Source organism: Trachinotus anak, unplaced genomic scaffold (assembly GCF_046630095.1).
Source record: "Trachinotus anak isolate AG129_WGS33_773 ecotype Australia unplaced genomic scaffold, CSIRO_AGI_Tana_v1 ptg000031l, whole genome shotgun sequence".
In the NCBI taxonomy this organism is placed as follows: Eukaryota; Metazoa; Chordata; class Actinopteri; order Carangiformes; family Carangidae; genus Trachinotus; species Trachinotus anak.
The window spans coordinates 3,586,999-3,606,777 of record NW_027273882.1 but is presented as its reverse complement, the minus strand read 5'-3'; the positions used below and the strand labels follow the sequence as shown (position 1 = coordinate 3,606,777).

The window sequence follows — 19,779 nt, the reverse complement described above, 5'->3', positions numbered from 1 at the left end:
TGGATAAAATGCGTTTTTGCGTTGGGCCCCATCCACAGCATCACATCACTCAGCTCCTGTGCCCGTGCTCCCGACTGCTTCTCCAAACTGGAAGCACGCTGATCTGAATGAATACACTGACTATAGATAAGTACCTCATACAACAACAACTAACTAAAGTCATAGTTTTGGTCACTAACTAACCCAAACTATCACCCTGGTCTCTGATGTGACAATCATGTGCTTTGTACAGCCAGCACTACCCCAACCAGGTCCTAGTGACTCCTCTGCCATTAATAAATGTAGAGCTTCATTCAGTGAGGAAAAAAAAACTAATTTTGACTCTGAACATAATCTAGTCAGTGATTACATTGACACTGCAATAATTGTTTAGTGGTATATGAATGCAATTTCTCCTGTTTCCTGGATGCGCAACATTTTGTCGTTTATGTTGGGAAGTAACTCGACAAGCTCTCCTGAGAACTGCGGAATAAAAAAAGTCATGTACAGTAGACAGTCCAGAGTTAAAAGGGGCTAAAACTATGTGGGCACTGTAGTTGCAACCAAACATTTCTCAAACAGGAGTAATTTGTGCATTTGTTTGGGTCTATTTTCAGCTACATTTAACATTGATGGAGTTTTTATCATGTATTTGATTGAATTAAAATAAACTACAGTGCCCACATTCCTGCTAATGAAGAAAAGTGTCCTATAGTGTGGGTCAATGATGTGTTTTAATCATTTTTGGAATGTAATAGAGCTATAAAGCATACAGGAATAAGATATATTAGACTTTGGCTACACAGATGAGAATTGTTGACAAATATGAAATATCCTTTAATCTCTAACTATGATAATCACATCCACCCTTCTGGCATATTTACAGCTAGACATTCTGCAATCTCAAAAACACTGTGAAAGGCAGGACTGATCTACGATGAATACCACATTGCAGCAATGTCCGGAAAGTCGGGGGACTCATCCACCTCTCTTCCCACGTTTCCTGTCTACCTCTTCAAATCAAATAAATCCAGAAAAGGCCTAAAAATTTTAAAATGTAATATACTGCAGGAGATGCACAGCATTTCACTGACGCAGAAATGTTTTATTTGTGATAATGTTTGCATAGAAGTTTATCGAGTTTTCATATCCACTGGTGTTACTGTGGATGGTCGGTTAAGACGTGTGTCTGTTGTATCTGGCATTATGAGCGACTCCAGCCTGTCCCGTCTCCCTCTTCCTCTCGGTCTTTGAGCCTCTGAGAAATGCGAAGGGTGGAATGAATGTTTCAGAGTTTTAATAATAAAACATCTGACATCAGGATTTAGAGGGCTCTGCATTGGAATACTTCCTGTATCCTCGCAATAACTCCTGTATTTTCCTCCGGAATCGCAGGGAGATCCATTTGTGAGCAGAGACACAATCAGATAGAGAGCCCATGGAGCTCCTCTCAGATATTAGCATTTAATGAAATGCACATTTTTTTCATTTAGTCTGAAACGTTTCCAAATCTGGGGAAATGCTGGGATGACCCGTGTTTTGATATGCTCTTTATTAGTTTGTTTTCTTTTCATTCATTCTCCACTTAAGGTTTCAATTCGTCCCCTTTGAGCCCTGCGTGCCAAGCTGCTGTGAGGACAGCATGTGTTTCAATTTGTGTTTATTCTCTATTTGAGCTTTAATGCAATCAGTGGAGTGCCCAACTCCTGCTACACCTGTGACTACAATTATTCCAACCTGCTTTCTTTCAGTTTTGGAAAATGAGGTTGATGCATAAAAGTGAAAATATGTAAGCAAATGTAGTTTTAGTTCCTTAAAGGAAACATTAAAATGAAGTATTGACCTTTTAGATTAACCTCAATCTCAGTTAAAAGGTATAGAGCATGTATATAATTCATGTTTTCTTGAAATGTGGTTGTAAAAAGGTTAGCTTGAATGGCTGGTATGTCAGTTACAGTGGATCCAAACTGTGACAAATGTGCATGGGCCATAAAAATCTCTTAAACCTCTCCTGCTGCACCTGTTTCAAACAGTAATCATTGTATGGTTAAGTACATCAATCACACGTCACGTTATTGCTCTGTAGTGTTGCCACAGGTATAGTGTTATTACAGGTATTAATGTTTGCATTGCTTGCTAATGAAATGCAATTTTAGTTCAAACTCTTTTAAAAAATGTTTTCTGGAAAAGACCCTCTGCACACAAAGAGCAGCGAATGGAATCTCATTCACAATATGGTTGTAAATAGGACCACATGTGTTGTGGGTGATTAATCTAAAGTCTCAAGCGGTTATTATCACAAACTTTTCCACACACACAGTCCAAGTGAAAATCATTTTCATATCCAAATACAACCATAGAAGCTTTTCAACCTCTCTGAGTGATTAAGAATTAGCATAAACTTAACACAACAGACACAGTCCAAGTGCAGCTGTAGCAGAGCATCCTGAATGCTAAAAAACTACATTTACATTCACTTATTCGGCCGACGCTTTTATCCAGAGCAACTTACAATTCAGGCATCTTGTGGTTCAGAGTCTTGCCCAAGGACACTTGAGCTGGGGCTCAAACCGCCAACCCTGCGATCAGTGGACAACCTGCTCTACCACCTGAGCCACTGCTGCCTGAGCAGATTATGTTTACATGTAGAAGTGGAGATGCCAGAGATTGAAATCACAGCTTCCTACATGAAAAGCACATAGCTCTACCTACCTGTCAGCTCTGAGCTCCGTCCACCTCTGAACTAACAAATCATCTTTCAGCTGAGATACTTTGTGATCAATTTGAAACCTTCATGGATTACAGAGCCCTGTTCTGGAGGAAGATATAAAAAACCACATAAAAACCTCTTTAAAGTGTCGTGTGGTGAATGTCCCATTAGCATCTATGACTGAAAGTAAAACAAAATTACTTAAGGTGATTTATCATTGGTTGTAAAATGTTACAGAGATTCAAATGGTCTGTAACTATTTATGCATCTATTATCATGTTACCTGTCCAATGATTCAGTGAATAGAGACATTGCCAATATATGTATATGTATATGCATGTTTGAGTGTTCTTCCTTTAAATCTGCAACATGACTCCAGTCTTCACTGTAATGTGAAGCAGGCCCTAGATGTGCAGGACATTTGGTTTGAAAGGTTGATGAGACAGATTAAAAAGGAAATAAACTTGACAATTAAGTCACATATTGAAGGTGAAGTGCAGATTAAAGTCTTGTAATTGTTGAATTTGTGACTTCCTTCTTTTATTCCCTCACTTTTCTCAAGTGTGTTCGTCTTTCGGTGTCTGTACTTTGGTGCTTAATAACAACAAACCTGATTTAAAATAATTAACAGTCCCTCTAATGATCAGAGGCCTTGTTTCTGTGCCATGAATTTAAAAAAGAGAAAGTTTTATGTATGAGCAGCTGCCAGCAGAGCTAAAAGTTTCCTCCAACATTTCCTATTTTAACTTTGGTGAAATCCACATATTAACACACACACACACACACAGCAATGCACAGAGGAAGGTCCAGTGTGTGTGTGTTTGGCCGCGGGCCCACATGGTGTTAATTGGATAATGAGGTACAATGACAAATCCCCGTTGCTGCGACAATAAGGTGCTGCTGTCCAGGTTTAATATCACAGGCCCTGGTGTAATGCTGTTTGGACACGGACACACACACACACACACACACACACACACACACAGCTCAGGTGTCTGTCGCTCCACTTTGGAATCTAATCTGGCTCTTCCTCCTAGCAGCCAATCAGAGGCAGCCATTGCTGCCCCAACAACCAATCAATTATCTCTAATTTTAGAAAGCCTCCTCTCCTCTCTTCTCCTCCCCTCTCCTCTCCTTGTTTCCTTGTTCCCTTTCTTTTCATTTCTTCTTCCTGCCCTGCCCTTGTTCCTCTTCTTCCCTAATTTCCTTTCCTTTCCTTGTTTTTCCTCTCCTTGTTTACTTTCCTTGTCTCTCCTCCTGTTGTAGTCTTTAATTTCCTCTCTTCTCATCATTCATCTGCTCTTTTCCTTGTTTCCTTTCCTTTCCCCTTAAATCTCCTGTCCCTGTTCTTTTCTTCTCCTCATTTCCCTTCCATGGGCTTCCTCTCCTTATTCCTTGTCTCCTCTCTTGAATCATTCCTTTTTCTCTCCTCTCTTACCATGTTTCTTCTCAGCTCTTTCCTTTCCTTTCCTTTCCTTTCCTTTCCTTTCCTTTCCTTTCCTTTCCTTTCCTTTCCTTTCATTCTCTACCACATTCTCTTTTTTTCTCCCACTCCTCATTTCCTCCCCTATACCCTCCTCATTCAGTTTCCTTTCCTCTCTTTGTCTCTCCTCTCCTTGTTTCTCCTCCTCATCATCATCATCGTTTCTCCTCCTCTCCTCTTCTCTCCTCCTCTCTCTTGCCGAGCCATAACTGGGGGGATGATGGACCATAATTCACCAGGATCCGGGCCGCCCCAGACGTGCTCACATTAATTGGATGTCCATATTAAATGGAAAATGAGAGCGGCGCTGAGGGAAAAAGTGAATGACTGACTCTCTTGGCTGCTATTGACCTATGAGGAAGAGACGCTGCCCTTTTCCCCGGCGCTCTCCCTCGCCCAGTTTTCTCTGCTCCCGTCAGCGTGATGGATCTCAAAGCATTCATTTTCTGACCCCTCACCTGGAAGCAGATTAAGCGCTTTGATTCAATAGGGCCGTTAATGGGGGCGCCAAAAGTTTATGAGGATTTCTGGAAAAGGCCAGGGAAATTAGATTGTAAGCTAACAGATTTATTGCTCTGTTTCAACACATTGTAAAAAGATTATAGGACCTCCAGGCAGGTTGGAGGGGCAGCGGGGCCGCGATGTGTCTTTCGGTGTGAAGGAGAGGTATGGGAGAGAGAGACAGAATCCTACTCGCACATCTACCAGCTATTTTACACTGACAGGGAAAAGACAAGCATGTCAGTCAGCAGAGGAAAAGCTCACGTCTGACCGTAACCTGAAGGAAAGATGTTTAGACAGCATGCCGAGCGTTTCTCAGCTGGAGTCCTGCTGGAGGTGATGTGATGTGGAGTGATGTTGTTGTTTGTAACGCTGTCTTTTGCTCTCCTTTCACCTGTTTTTAAATCATGATCTTCCTGTTTTGTGTTAGCAGGGATGTAGCAGCTCTTTAAAAAAAAACAAAACAACTATGCCCTCAGCTGTCTTCGCTGGTGATCATAAGGCAAGTGTGGCTGACCAAAAATAACACTTTTAATATTCAGATCATGTCGTGCACTGACAGCTTTGCAGTTACACACACACACACACACACACACACAAACTGCTCAGCTTGTATTTGGGCTCCTCAGTAGCTCAGTGTGATCGACTCCTGGTCCTCATTAGTGTGCAGTGAGATTGGAGGCCGCCACACTTTGGTTCTGCAGAAATAAAAATCCTCCAACGCTGCTTAAAATCCTCATCGTCATTTCTGTGGCCAGCTTCACACTTGAAGTGATTCCAGACAGGTAATGAAATGACTGCTGGAAGGTAAACTACTCTATGTTGCAAAATAACATGACAACATGACATGTTTAATGACAAAGTACTGGCTTGTGATTTTAATGTGATTTTTTTCTTGAATGAACAATAAAATTTGCCATTTTCTACATGTTGTTGGTCAAATGTGAGCTTTCTGTAACTGTATTATGTTTCATATTCTACATTAACTTCTTATTTTTAAAGGTCATCTCTTCATATATTTACATCAGACAGGACACGTTGTATTTCCATTGTAAAAAGTTGTGTGAGACTCATCAGGTGCATTTCTCCTCCACAGCTCTCAGCTTTGTGTCATGTCGATTTATACTTATGCAAGTCAGGAGGATCAGGCAAACATTAGCTCTTCTTCTTCTACTTATGAATTTCCAGCAGACTCTACAAACTGTGAAGATGCTTTAAATATACTCTCACACACAGACACACAGATCTAAAAGAATTGACTTGTGCATTAACATGACAGCACCCCTTATACAGGCACACACTCCTTGTAATGGAGTTGATTGGACTAAAACATTATTTTGGGGGGGGGGGTGGGTCACTATATACAAACAGAGAAACAGACAAAATGGCAAAATAAATTTTGCCAATTTTTTGACCACAAATCACCATCTACATAGAGATCCGGACGTGTGTGGAACCACCAGCTTCAGGAAAACAGTTAGTGTGTTACACACTGATGACCCCCCCCCCCCCCCCCCCGCAACAGTGGTGTAACCAGGAAGTAGCCTCGCCTATATATAACACATGTTGTTGATTGTAACCCCTTTTACCTGACCACCACAAAGCAGGTGAGTAACAAGATGAGACAAGATGAGCATGTTATTAGCTGTTAGCGGTGCTTCATGGGGCGTTTGACACCGAGCCACCAAAGCTTGTTTCACTTTGGCAGAGCAAATTGATTTGAAACAGTGTGTTGAAGCTTGTTTCAAATTGCCATTCTCACGTGACTGGTGACTGTTTGGCGCTATCCCATGAACTTTAAAGGCAACACGAACAAAGCGGTGGATTTTCTCGGATTGACAAAGATGACAGTTGTATAGTTGTTGACCTACATCAGACCTGCATCTCTGATAATTTATAGAGCAGTTCTCATACAACACTTGTAGCTCAAAATGCATTAGCCTAGCCTACACAACAAATACAGATACAAAGACATATATCAATAAAAATATGAATAAACAGGCTATGTGTTTATCAGGGAGCCTGGATGTCCTTAAGATGGCGACTCAGGGCCATGATGTCAAGGCCTGTGTAAATGATGATTATCAGACAATAAAAACACACAACACAAAACACATAACACTTGTTTTAGGTTATTTTTTGATGAACTGAATTGTGGCTGTATTGAAACGGAAATCAAGGTGTATTCTATCTCCAGTCTTGTTCATGGCTGCTATAACTTCTGCTGACCACCAGGTGTCACTGTGCTGTGTGTCTTCGATGCTTCGAAGCTTCGGACCTTTTCTCGGCACAATCAGGAAGAAGCTTCAAAAGCTTCACAAGGCTTCGTCCGCCCACCTCTAGCTTCACGTGTGTATCATGAAGAAGAGGAAACAGATAAATGTTAGGTTTGTGAATACAGGGAAAATGGTGCTCACAGGAAGTTTAATGTTAGAAGAGAGACTTAAGGCTGTGGCACTAAGAAATGGAAGGAAATGGAGGATTAAAGCTGCGCTAATAGATCGTCTTAGATTAGCAACAGCTCAAATGACGGTGTGCACCTTGAAAATGGTCACTTGCAGAGATAAAGCCAGCATTTCAGTTGAGCCAGGCAGACGGTGGAGATGAAAACGGAGCCAAAAGTAGAGTGAATATTAGACTTGGATTCATCAGGGGCCCAGAAACATGATCCCAAATAAATGCATACATTGCTGTGTCTGCTGCATGTGTTTGCTAGCATGTTCACCAGAGCAGCTTCAGTGCTGTGTTCTGCTGCCCTGAAAATGAATGAATGCAAGTTAATTATCCAGAATATAAACACAAAATCACATTGCTACACAGTCTAGCACAGGTGGCAGCGTGCACCGTTCATGTTGGCTTTATGTGCAGACGACAAATCCTTATGTGTTGCACGAGCACAGATATTAATACACACTTACTATAAACTCTCCCATTGGAGGAAACATCTCTGTCTAAGAGTTAAACTGAAGCGTCAGCTAAAAGCCTGCAGAAGTGCCAACACATCCGACGTTCTCATGCAACATTCAGCGCAGAAAAAAAGGCCTCTGCTGGAAATGAAACCTGCTGAGGAGAAACGCTTTCTCTTACGATGTCAGTAATGGTGAGCCGAGGCGCTAACACAAACAGATTCCCCGTGTGTTCGATAATCGACTCAGGAGTAATGTAAAACTCTGTCATGCATGTTAGTTTGGCTGTTGGTGGGGGACCCACGTGCATATGGCTCAGAGTTAAGATTTACTCACCACGGCTGAACCGTCTCTGTGGGCTGAGCTGCGGAGTTTGGGTTTAACCCTCTGATGTCTGGCGTTTTGGTTGCGCACCAGCGCCTCGGGAAACCCTTTCTGTAGTAAATTAATTTACATTTGGAGGATTTTCTAAAGATGCTGGCTTCCTGTGGAGCCAGGGAGATCAAAGTGTCTCATTCTGTGTGTTTGATGATGTTTGATGTTTGCTTTGAGAGTGAATGTTGCTGACTTTTTGCTGTCTTTTTCTCTGCACAGCGGGAGGTGCTCTTTCCTGCCTTTTACTTTCTGCCTTTCCTCATCCAAATTCGGTAAGTTGCTTTTGACTTTTTTTTTTTCTTTCCGGCTCTGATTCAGGTTCCCTTTGCTGACATATTCTTAATCACCTCATGATATCTACCCAGCAAGCATTTGATGGATGATGACGATGATGATGTAGGAGGAGGAGGAGGAGGAGGAGGCCGAGTGCTACTCTAGCCCAAAGTTGCACAAAATCTTTGGCATTTAATTTCATGGATCAGTAAAAAATCCAGCTTCAGAGAGAGATCTGGGTTCTGATTTCACACGATGATGCTGGGTAGACTGATAATCAGACTGAACAGCTGCTTGGTTTTCACCTCAGTCATTACTGAGGTGGAGGTCATTGTGTGGTCATTTTGCCCTCAACCAATCAGTGGTGACTGATGTATTCATCCTATCAATCATCAATCATTGGTTGACATGGAATCTGCAGAAGCGGATGTGAGGAGCGGTTAACTTAATCCTACCAGTCAGTCCCAAAACAAAAACAGAAATGCTGTTCAATAACCTTAACTCCCTGGATTAAACCTGAGGTTACAAGTCTGTTATTTTGGGTTCAGATCGAAGCTTTAAGTCCCACATCAACACGGTGACAAAATCATTTTAGAAACTAAGCTAAAGTTAATTTATGAATCAAAAAGATGCTGAAAGAGCGATTCATGTTTTCATTTCAAGCCGGCTCGATTACTGTAATGTACTTTTTACGGGCCTCCTGAAAAAAAAAAAACAGAGGGACGTCAGCTCGTGCAAAACTTTGTAGCTCGGTTGTTTACAAGAACCAAGAGGAGAGAGCACATTAATCCAGATTTAGATGCTCAGCACTGACCTCTTGTTACATTTCAAATTGATTTTAAGGTCCTCCTCCTTGTATACAAAGGCCTTAATAGGCTGGGACCAAGATACAATCCTAACTCCCTGATTTATATTTCCACAGGGAGGAAGAGAATGAAGTTTGATGCTGAGCTCTCAATGTTTCTTCTAAACTGGTAAGTAAACAGCTGCTAATGCTAACTTTAGCTATGTAGTAATAGGTCCTTTAAGATTTGGGAAAGATCACAGTCCTGTTTAATACAGAACGACTTTACAAGAACTGTGTTCTTTCCTGAACCTCCACTGCACACCGCCCATTCTCTGCCTAAGCCTTACCCCAGGTGGGACTGTGGATGTGAACCCGGTCTCTGGTGTGACACTTGTGTGCTTTGTACGTCCTCCGGGTGTCTCCGCTGCTGTTAATAATTGTTGCCCTTCATTCAAAAAAAAGTTGACTCTGAACTTAGTCCTGCTGGTGATTACGTTGCCTTATGCTTGTATGTAAATGTTTTTCAAATGGCCTCTAATACCCCTGAAAAGAACCTGTGCAGACTATCACACCAACATGACAACAGTGTGAAAATAATTACTGGAAACATCAGGCTGCACAGTCGGGAGGAGGGACAACGTACGGAACATAATAAAGAGGCCGAGTTATCTGCGTCATCTGCTCGGTGACTGACAGCTGTGATCACTGCTGACTGGTTGTGTGTGCTGGTGTGTAAAATGTAAATGAAACGACAGCTCTCACATTTGCAAAGATGCAGTTGCACCTGGCAGCTGTGATGCCTTGACGTGTGATAGAGGAGCGGTCTGTGATGTGGATGATGCTGTGTTGTTCTGCTGTGCTGTACGCTGAGGGGCAGAGCGGCCCGATGGAGCTGAGCCTGTGATTGCTGTGAAACCTGCGTCTTATTGTCCATTCATTCAAATTCCATTATTGCACTGTGTGTGTGTGTGTACACGTATGTGTGTACAAGTGTACGTGTATGTGTACGTACCATAGTGTTTGTATGTGAACAATTACCAGAGTCTCCACTGACTCTTCTTGCATATATAACTCCCTGAGGCTAAAGCAGGGGCCTCTAGGCTCTCTGTGGGGCCCCTACACCCACTCTTTCATATATATATATATATATATATATAGAGAGAGAGAGAGAGAGAGATATGTGTGTGTGTGTGTGTGTGTGTGTGTGTCCACAGATGCAGCTTTTGTTGTTAATCTATTTGGTTAAATGTCCCCAGGGCACGCACAAAGCAGAACCTCCTCACCTCTCACCTCGTCCTCATTGTCTCTCCCTCAAAGATAATAATCCCCAAACATTTCACTCATTTGAAGAGGCTAATCAGTTTAAATACTTTGCTGCAGATAGTGTTTTGGAGCAACGTAGTGCGTGAAAATTTGCTCAGTGTGCCAATATTTTCCTTTCCTTTTATCATCATTATTTATTTCCTGCAGCAACTGGATTTGGGCCCAATTTAGTTGCTTTATTAACTGGTACTGTTACAATTAAATCAATACGCTTTGCGTCTTTATCATTTCATGTTTGACATGTGCTGACATGAGAAAAATAATATCCACAACATCCCTCTTTATACTAGACGACAAAACTACAATTCCAATACAATATTTTTTTTACTGATACCTGAGCTTGTTTATGTGCTGTTATCGAGTACTGATCCAAATACCACTGCGTTAAATAGAAAAACGAACAGCTGTATGGATGTGAGATGATTTAACTCAGGTTAAAGCCTTTGTAAAACATGAACAGATACATGAACAACACAGAATCTTTCTTTCATTATCAAACACTTGTGTACTGTACACGCTGCCTTTTTCCTGCAGGGACTTTCTGTAATCGCTAACGTTATACTCTTTACTGCAAATAAATTCTTCTTTGCTGCTCTAAAACTGTAGTTACCAGATGCTGCACAGAGCAACTCCCCGTGTAAGATACTGTTTCAGAGCAGTGAATTGATTTCTGGGAAAACTGCAGTTTTGTCCAGGTGGGAAACTATAAAGTTTATTGATAAAAACTACTTAGATAGATAGACACATAATAGATTATGTGTAGAGTTGCGTATTTGCTAGAACCTGATACTGTATTTAAAAAAAAAACCCCAAATATTTAGTTGTACGTTTTTTTTTTTTTTTTTGACAAACTGTATAAACTTGCACTGATTTCTGTTCATAGTTTTACATCTTCGGTTTGTAGTAAACCAAGACCTGGTCAAAGTGAAGTATGAAGCAGGATTTGAATGATTTTATATGATGCATATTTTGGATTTCATCACTGAAATATATATGATGAAATATGAGGCTATCATTTTCAGTTTTCTTGCTCCTAATCAACGCAGATGAAAATGTGCTTTTCTTCATATGAGCATGTTGTGGATCATCTTGAGAGTTCGTGTGTTCATCCACACGCCCCGGCTGTCCTCTCCTTTTACTTCCTTATTTGTTCGTTTTAAAATCTGTCATGTCAGAGTTTGACAGGAGGACTGACGGCGAGCGGCGGCGTTCACCGCAGACCTGTGTTTAACATACACTTTGAGGCTTGTAGACACTTGACGTCAGCTGTGTAGACATTTCTCCGAGCGGAGCCGAGACGTGGGTCTTGTTGGTTTAGCCTCATTATCCCACATCCAGCGTGTTTCCAGTCAGATGAGTGTTTGTGTGTTTACTCCTCGCCGCTTCTCTCTCCACCATCTGAACTGTGATATTCAGCTGACCTCAAAGCTAACGCTCGCCCAGTTCGTCTTTCCCATTTTCTCTCCCTCCTGCACCCATCTCACCCCCTGCCTCCCATGCCCCACCACCCACCCACCCACCCTCCCTCCACCCACCACCCCACTCCTCTCCTACCTGGGGCAAAGTCTTATGTAAAACACATTTATTTTTAATGGATTTTTTAATGAATTTTTTAGCTGCCTATTAATAATGCCATTAGTGGTGGCAGAGCGGCGTCAGACAGCAGCCCGGCCTGCTAATCCTGCCCCCCAGCCCTGGCAAACGCAACTAATCCAGGCCCCTGCTTCGGCTCCAAGTAGGCCTCACACACACACACACACACACACACACACATGAACACACACAGAAGTATGTGCAAACACTGCACTGTATGTAAAACACTACCACACACACATGAGAGCGTTGCTTAATCCTCAGTGTGTATATGTTCAGTCGCTCTGCTTCACCTTTCTTTCTCTGCTGTCTCTTCACACCCCCCCCCTTCACTCGCTCACCAGTCCTCCTCCTCCTTTAATCCTTCTGTCGCTCCTCTCCTCCCTCCCTCCTTCCCTCCCTCCCTCATTCATGTCTTTCCTTTGCCTCCCACCTTATTTCTCCCCCGTCCCTCTTTCAAGCGCTCCCCTCCCCTTCCATCTTGACCTCCCCCCCTCGTGCTTTTTTTTTTTTCTCTTCGTTCTTCGCCTCCCTCCTCAACCGCCTTTCTTCTTCTCCTCCCCTGGGCACCCAGCAGGCCTGGCCTTGGTGCTCGACTCCTCACGGAGGCTCCTTACCTGGGGCCCTGAGTGCGCGCACACACAAACACACACCCACACACACACATCTGTGGATGCTACAAAAAAGTCATTGCAGAGCAAGGGAAATAGTGAGCTGCTTAAAGCCTTAATAGAATTTGAGCCGGGCTCAGAGAGCGCTGGAGAAAAGGTGTTAATTACTGCTGGTTTTAATGCTAATTAAATGTTTCAATTAATGCTGTGTTTGTTGCCAAAATGTGTCGGTAATTGACAAACGGCAATAAGGTGTGTGAAGGCATTAAAGAAAGAGACAAAGAGAGAAAGAGAGCGCTCTACCTCCTAGATGTGCCAGAGCCTGGAGCAGTGCAGCATGGGAAATTTCATTCATGAGGTGGGGGGGGGATAAAAAAGAAGCTGGAACAGATTCAATACAGCTGTTTTCCATAAAAACCGTTCATGGCCTCGATTAAACAGTGTTTCAGTCCGGGCTCTGCTGCTGGACTGTCGGTGTGTATCAGGTGGGGGACTGAGGGCAGCGTGGACGTCTGACAGAAGAACACAAGTTTGATTTTTATTGTTAAATTGCAACTTATCTGCAGAGAAAAAATGGAAGAAAGCAAGAAACCTCATGTCTTAATATGAAGAACAAATCTCTGCTCATTTCATATGTAAGTTTTTTTTAAAGAGTCAAATTCACCAAAACTGGTTTCTTACACCTTAGTTTATGATAAATGAAAATAATTTCAGTTAAAGACTGAAATTAGAAATTAACTTCTTATAAAAAAACCTGAGTCTCTTATAGAGTGTTTGAGCTGCTCATGGGTTTTTATTTATTTATTTTTTTTTGTATCATTGATCACTTTGACCGATATTTACATAAACACAGATTTCTGGTTTTGAAAAATAAAAACTGACAATGAGCTCTGGAGATGTTGTACACTCAGTTTCAGGGGCGTGATTTCAGTGCCATGTAGTTATTCATTTTTGCAATAAAAAAGTTTTAGAAATGTTTAATTTTGCAACTGAAGATCACTGGACACACATGGTTGATATTTTTCACCTTACCTGCATTAGGTCTGGAGAAAAGTGCTGATTCCACTGATGCAGTATTACAAACTGTAGCTGTTCAGCCCTGTGTCGTTGGAAAAGCAGTAAACAATAGAGAAGAAACATGAGCAGGAAGAAGAGAAACACCTGCTCCAGGGGTCAGAGGGGACCAACAGTTACTGCATGAGTCGCACTTTTTTGTCTTTGTCTTTATGCTGCATTCAAAGCTGCAAGATACCCTCTTTTTCCGAAGTGTTTATTCAACCTGATGTAGATCTGCATGAAATCTCACTTGTTGCTCAGCCAGTGGTCGAACTCTCCACCAGATTACACCGTCAGCTGTGAACAAGGTCTGGAGACGTCCTGCAAATGAACAGACAAACAAGGAAATGTGACAAAAGATATATAAAAAAAATGTAAACAATAAAAATGAATAAACAGGTGAAACTTCTTGTAAAACTCAGCTGAAATCATTTGGGTCTCTGTGTACGGCAGTGTTGCCCTGTGATCGTGGTCTAAATATTCCCACAGGTTTTCTCTATACCACAGAACACAGTCTAATAAACACAAGTAATGCTGTTTAAAAACAAACCAAAAATGCACAGTTTATTTTCTCCAGTCAGAGTGAACCAGGCTGTTGTTGGTCTTCACGTTAATGTGTTGAGACCACAGGTGTGTGTGTGTGTGTCTGTGTGTGTGCGCTGCCCCACGGTGATACACTGCAGACACAGACAGTCCATCACGCTGAATTATAACCTCACTGAGGAGCCAGCGACACACTCACAACTGCTTTGTGTTCACTTTACACACTCCCTGTATACAAGTGTGCTGGTGTTTTTTTTATTTTTTTGCTTTGCTTGTGCATACTGTTCTGTATGTATATAAGTGTGTGTGTGTGTGTGTGTGTGTGTGTGTGTGTGTCTGTCACACTTGCTGCACACTGATATGAATTCCATCTGACTTGGTATGCAAATCAAAAGACTCTAGGTAGGATAGTGTTAATCGCCCAGTGGCTCTTTGGGCAGTGTGTGTGTGTGTGTGTGTGTGTGTGTGTGTGTGTGTGTGTGTGTGAGTGTGAGAACAAGTTTTTGCACGTGTGTGTGTGTCCTAAGGCTTTCGGGATAAGGATGTGAAATTCCAGATCAGCGTTTCGGTGCTGAAGCCCGTAGGCTCCTGTCAATCTTGCGTGCACACACACACACACACACACACACACACACACTTCTCTTTGAGTTTCTGGCTCAGATTAACATAATTAAGTCATTTGTTGTGGTGGAGCCTGATAAAATCACTGAATTATTCAATACCAACAATATCACAGGATAGATAAATCTGCGTGTGTTTGTGTGTAAATGTTTGTTTGTGTGTGTGCGTGCAGGTGTCACTGTGCACCTCGACACCTCCTCCATTACCCACAATGCACCGCGCTGCTGGCAATGATCCGGCGGGCCTAATCAATTGCTCCTCCACCAGGCATCACAACAATCCATCACGTACAAAACCAATAATTTGTTTCCATGACGACAACAGAGCAGTTGTTGTAACACTGTTGATCGTACGCAGACGCTTGTAAAACTCATAAAATGTGTGATTCATATTCTTAAATCATATTTGTTTCCATGTATGTGCTCACTGTTCGTCTGCGATTGAAAACAAAGCAGCGAGCGTTGCTTTGTGCTGCTGCGAAGAATTAGCGTCAGCATCTTCTGTCTGAAACCAGCCCGAAAGTTCTTTGACTGAACACCGACAGCAAAACAAAATGGATTGTAGGGAGGAGGAGGAAGACGAAGAGGAGGAGGGGTGGTGGTGGGTGAATCTACTTTGAAGTACTATGCGCCAAGGACAATGGGAAGTTTGTCGAGAGCAGAGAAATGCTGTAATTGTGGGGGTGCAGGGTGTAACGGTGAAAATGAAACAATGTTGGCAGAGTGAAATTACAACGCAGCTCAGAGGAGGTTTGGGCTTTGTGTACGTGTTGTTTGGGAACCTGGAATGAGGTTGAAACGGTGCAGAGCTTTTGAGTTAAAGTTCAGTGTATTTGCATCATCTTTCCCCTTGTTTTTGTTCGGTTCAGGTGATGAGACGCTGCTGCTGTTTTTAACTCGAAGGCTAAAAGTTGAGCAGGAGAACTGAGATCGAAAGACATTTTCAACCCCTTTTTTCTCCACAATGCAGATTGTTTTCTTTTGAATGACATCACCCGTAAGAAAGTGATGAGAGCGGTGAAATCTCGTGTGTGTCAATCAGCTATGAGCTCGGTTACTTGGCACTTGGAGTCTAAATGTCAAAATCTTAATGAGGTAAACCAAACAAAGTCGTGGAGTGAGTGGTATTTACACCACGGGAAGCGCAGCACACTGAGAATAGAGAAAGCTCATTACTGAAGCCGGCCTGTGCCTCCTGTATGTGCTGCAGTACGGCTGATGAGTCCGCTGTCAGATAACACCATGCACTGACTGAAGATCGTGTGCTGCTAAACAACCAGCGACACCGAAAACTGATTAAACTATTCCTGCATTTGACAAGTCTCTTCTTCTACTGCATGAACTGAGTTTCAAATTAAAGGAGTAGTTACAAGAATTTTGGAAACTTATTTGCTTTCTTTCTGAGAATTGGATGAAGAGGTCACTGCCACTCATATGTGCATGTTAGGCACAGAGCTAGAGTTGGAGGCTATTAGCTTAACTTAGCTTAGCTTAGCTTAGCTTAGCATAAGCAGTAAAAGCAGGAGGAGATCGTTAGCCTGCACAGTTAAAAACTACAGCGCTACTGTCGACTAGTGATGTCATAAAAACAAATTCTGGTTCTAGGGGAAGTTGACTTAACTTAGCTAAGTTACCTAAGTTTATCTGTATGTTTATATGTTATTACAACCATAAGGAACTCTAATGAGCTTCAATATAGTGACAGGATCAATAGGAAGTTGTAAAAAATCAATTCTAAAAAGTGTCTCCCCACTGCTAAGACCAGTGTTAACGAAATGTCAATGAAAAGTATGAATAGATATATTTATAAACAACCTTTTTATTCCCATAATTAAGATGATACAATGATGAGGGGATGATGAGACGACACCTTAAACACTAACTGTGCCTATATGAATTTCAAATGCTGCATGTGTCGTATCAGCCGGTGAGCACAGCATGGAGCACAGTGAATAACTTACTGGCAGTTAACGACGACAACAACAGAGCTCGGGGGGTGGGGTGGGGGGGGGTACAAGATATTTTTCCTGATGACTAAAAAGACTAAAACCAGACTAAAATTGTCATGTTATTTTTGCCTATAAGAGACTAAAATTGCCTTTTTGTCAACTAAAACTTCACTTAGAAGTTGACTTAATATGATAAAAACTAACAATGTCTAAGACTAAATAAAACAAAAATGAACACCAGTTTCCTCCTGATCCCATCCCGACTCCCTCCTTGAAGCTGAGCTGAGAAGGAGCAGTCTGTAAATGAGTGAGGTAAATAAGGAGGGTGATTAAGGGGAATGAAGCACGAGCCCCCGTTACGTTGGCGTCCTTTCTTTCTAATCAACATTAGTTCAGAGTCATTATTCCTCTGTAGTAATTGAAGCTTCCACGCACTCATAACCTCGTCCATTACTCTTTGCCGCCAAGCAGGAGGGGAAGAGACCAGAGGAGGATGGAAGCAGAGGGGGGGAGACAGGGCAGGAGGAGGTGAGGAAGAGAAATTAACTTATTTTAGTGCAAAATAAGGCGTGAAAGATGAAAACTGAAGAAGAAACTGAAGCAGAGTCAGTGTATGTGATTGAAGACGTTTCTTTGTAACTTTCAGGAACATTTCCAACAGGTTTATAAAGTTCTTGAATGTGAAAAAAGTTTTCCAGAGATTTAAAAGCAATGAGTCTGTTGATGCAGAGAAAATTTTCATCTAAACTAAACGACAAAACACACTATCAATACCTTCCAATATGAGCTTTTTTAAAAAATTTGATGTCCAAATGTGTCTGTCAGCGGCTTCGAAAACAGTTATCAATGACGTGTTCTCTAATCTGTCTGTTATGGGTTAAAGCAGCACTAATCAATAATTTTTGTATCAATAATCAATCAAAATAATGTGCACTAAACAATAATGTGCAATGATCTGTCACAGTGACAAATCCACCAAATAATTCACTCTCCAGAGCATTTGTGTCTTTCAGCTCAGTGTTTGTTTTACATCCCAAGACTTGTCAGCCATCATAACTTTAAAAATAGATGAATGCAGGTTCCCAGGTAGCAGAGTAAATCCAGCCCATGCTTGGGTCACATGTTTTTTCTCTTCTGGCCCAATATAGGCCTGGTTCCACAGCTCAAATCTGGCCCACACACAGAGTGACACAGCTACTACTGCTACTGTACCCACACATCTGGACCAATTCTGGTGCGCACACAGAAAATCTTGCAGCTATCAGACAATACTGGAGGATAACGGCCAGAATCTGCCCAGTTATAGCAGAACTGTATATGGGCAGGACTCAGGCTTATGTTGGGCCAGAAGTTTCATTTTGCCATCTGGGTTTAAGGCTTGACTGGGTTTTACACAAAAATGACTTGTTTTAAGCTTAAAGAACGATCATGGTCATTGCCCTGTATGAAAAATCCCACGCACCACTGATCCATCTATGATCATGACTCAGCACCGGTGGTTTAATGGTGCAGTAACAACGTTGTGCTAATTCCATATAATAAAAATGTATAATTTAGAGGTAAATATAGTTGAGTTCAGGCGTTTGGGCACATGAGTGTTGCTGTTTTCTACTGAGGACAGTCTTTTTTATTCCAAGCTGATCTAACCTCGTCTAAAATCGTCCTACGCAGAGATTTAATGTGAAGCAGTCCGGTGATGAACACATCAAGACATCGCTTTGACAGTCTGAGGAGGTGAAGTCAGAAGTTCACACTAACCTGTAGCTGTGTTTGATCCTGTGAGAGAGAGGAGGAGGAGGAGGAGGGGTGAACGACAGAGGGATAAATGCAGGGTGAATTTGGACACAGAGGAGGAGGGAGAAAAGAGGAGCGTGATGAAAAAGTTGAGAGTTAGACGTCATCCTCCTGTGGGTGAGATCTGGAGGTCAAAAGTGCCATAAGGAGGAGCCGTCAAATATGTCTGCTTATCTATTAATCTTATTCTCCACTCAGTTTCCTGAACCTCTCTCCACATCATCCCTGAATTTGAAATCTGAAGATCAAATCACAGCAAATCACATGGAATCAGCCGTCCAATGGGAGCAGCCGGGTGACGGCTGGTGGTGGAATTGCAGTCACCACACACACAAATGGAAAAATAAAACATTGTTGTGAGCTGCCACTTTAAGGAAACAGTAACAGTAAAGTAAAAAAAAAAAAAAAAGAAAAAAAAAAACTTTAGCAGCAAAAACTAATAATTGCAAAGCAGCCAATTAAATTGTGCGGGAGAGATGAAACCGCTCATATTTCCCCTGGTAATTTCATGCTCTAAACTCGCTTCCGTGCGCACATAAAAAGAGGAGAGAAAATATCATTTCAGAAGCTGACAGAACTCATTGTTCGTGGAATTTTAAATTCAAAAAAGTTAATAAAGGCGAGTGCGAGATGAAGGGAATTTGCATTTCTCAGATTAACAGCATGTAGAGCAGCGGCGGCGCGCGCAGCCTCGGGTCATCATTTAAGAAACCTTTGCATATTTTATTTAAGAGTGGCCCGGTTTGGAGCGTAATAAGACAGACAGATAATGATTAGAAGGTCGGGCCTGCAGGGCACAGCCGGGCTGGGCGCTGTAACGCTCTAATACCCAACACACACACACACATGCACTCACACACAAAGCACACCAGAGCCTGTGCCGGCTCCTCTAATTGGCTGCTGATGGTTTATGAAATGTTTTCCAAAGGTTTTATTGTTGTTGTTGTTGTTGTTGCTTTTATTGCTTTCATTATTTTAATGGAGGTTTTTCTGCTCGCGAGTGCTGGTTTGGCTCAGAGCCACCTGGTTCTGCTAACATGCTCCTTTTTAATTAACACAGAACACCCAAAAAACAGGCCCAGAGATGCTAAATCATGGCTACATGCTAATATAGCCACACAGTCATACTGTAGGTCAGCTGGAGCTTCGGTGGACCAACCGGAGAGATTCTCGTTGTAAACTAATGGTAATTAAATTCTGTCATGCACCGTCAAGACTGCGACACTGAAACTCTCATGTAATTACAAGTTTGATTTAAGTCTCATCCATCTATTCA

At 42.0% G+C, this 19,779-nt stretch overlaps 1 long non-coding RNA gene across 1 annotated transcript; it reads left to right on the top strand.

Moving 5' to 3' along the window:
- The first annotated feature begins 7,841 nt into the window (after positions 1-7,841).
- On the top strand, positions 7,842-14,083 carry LOC139612335 (uncharacterized). The gene is made up of 4 exons (XR_011686510.1): positions 7,842-8,019; positions 8,174-8,226; positions 9,150-9,201; positions 13,583-14,083. It is a non-coding gene; the product is annotated as an uncharacterized lncRNA (long non-coding RNA).
- Positions 14,084-19,779: the final 5,696 nt, after the last annotated feature.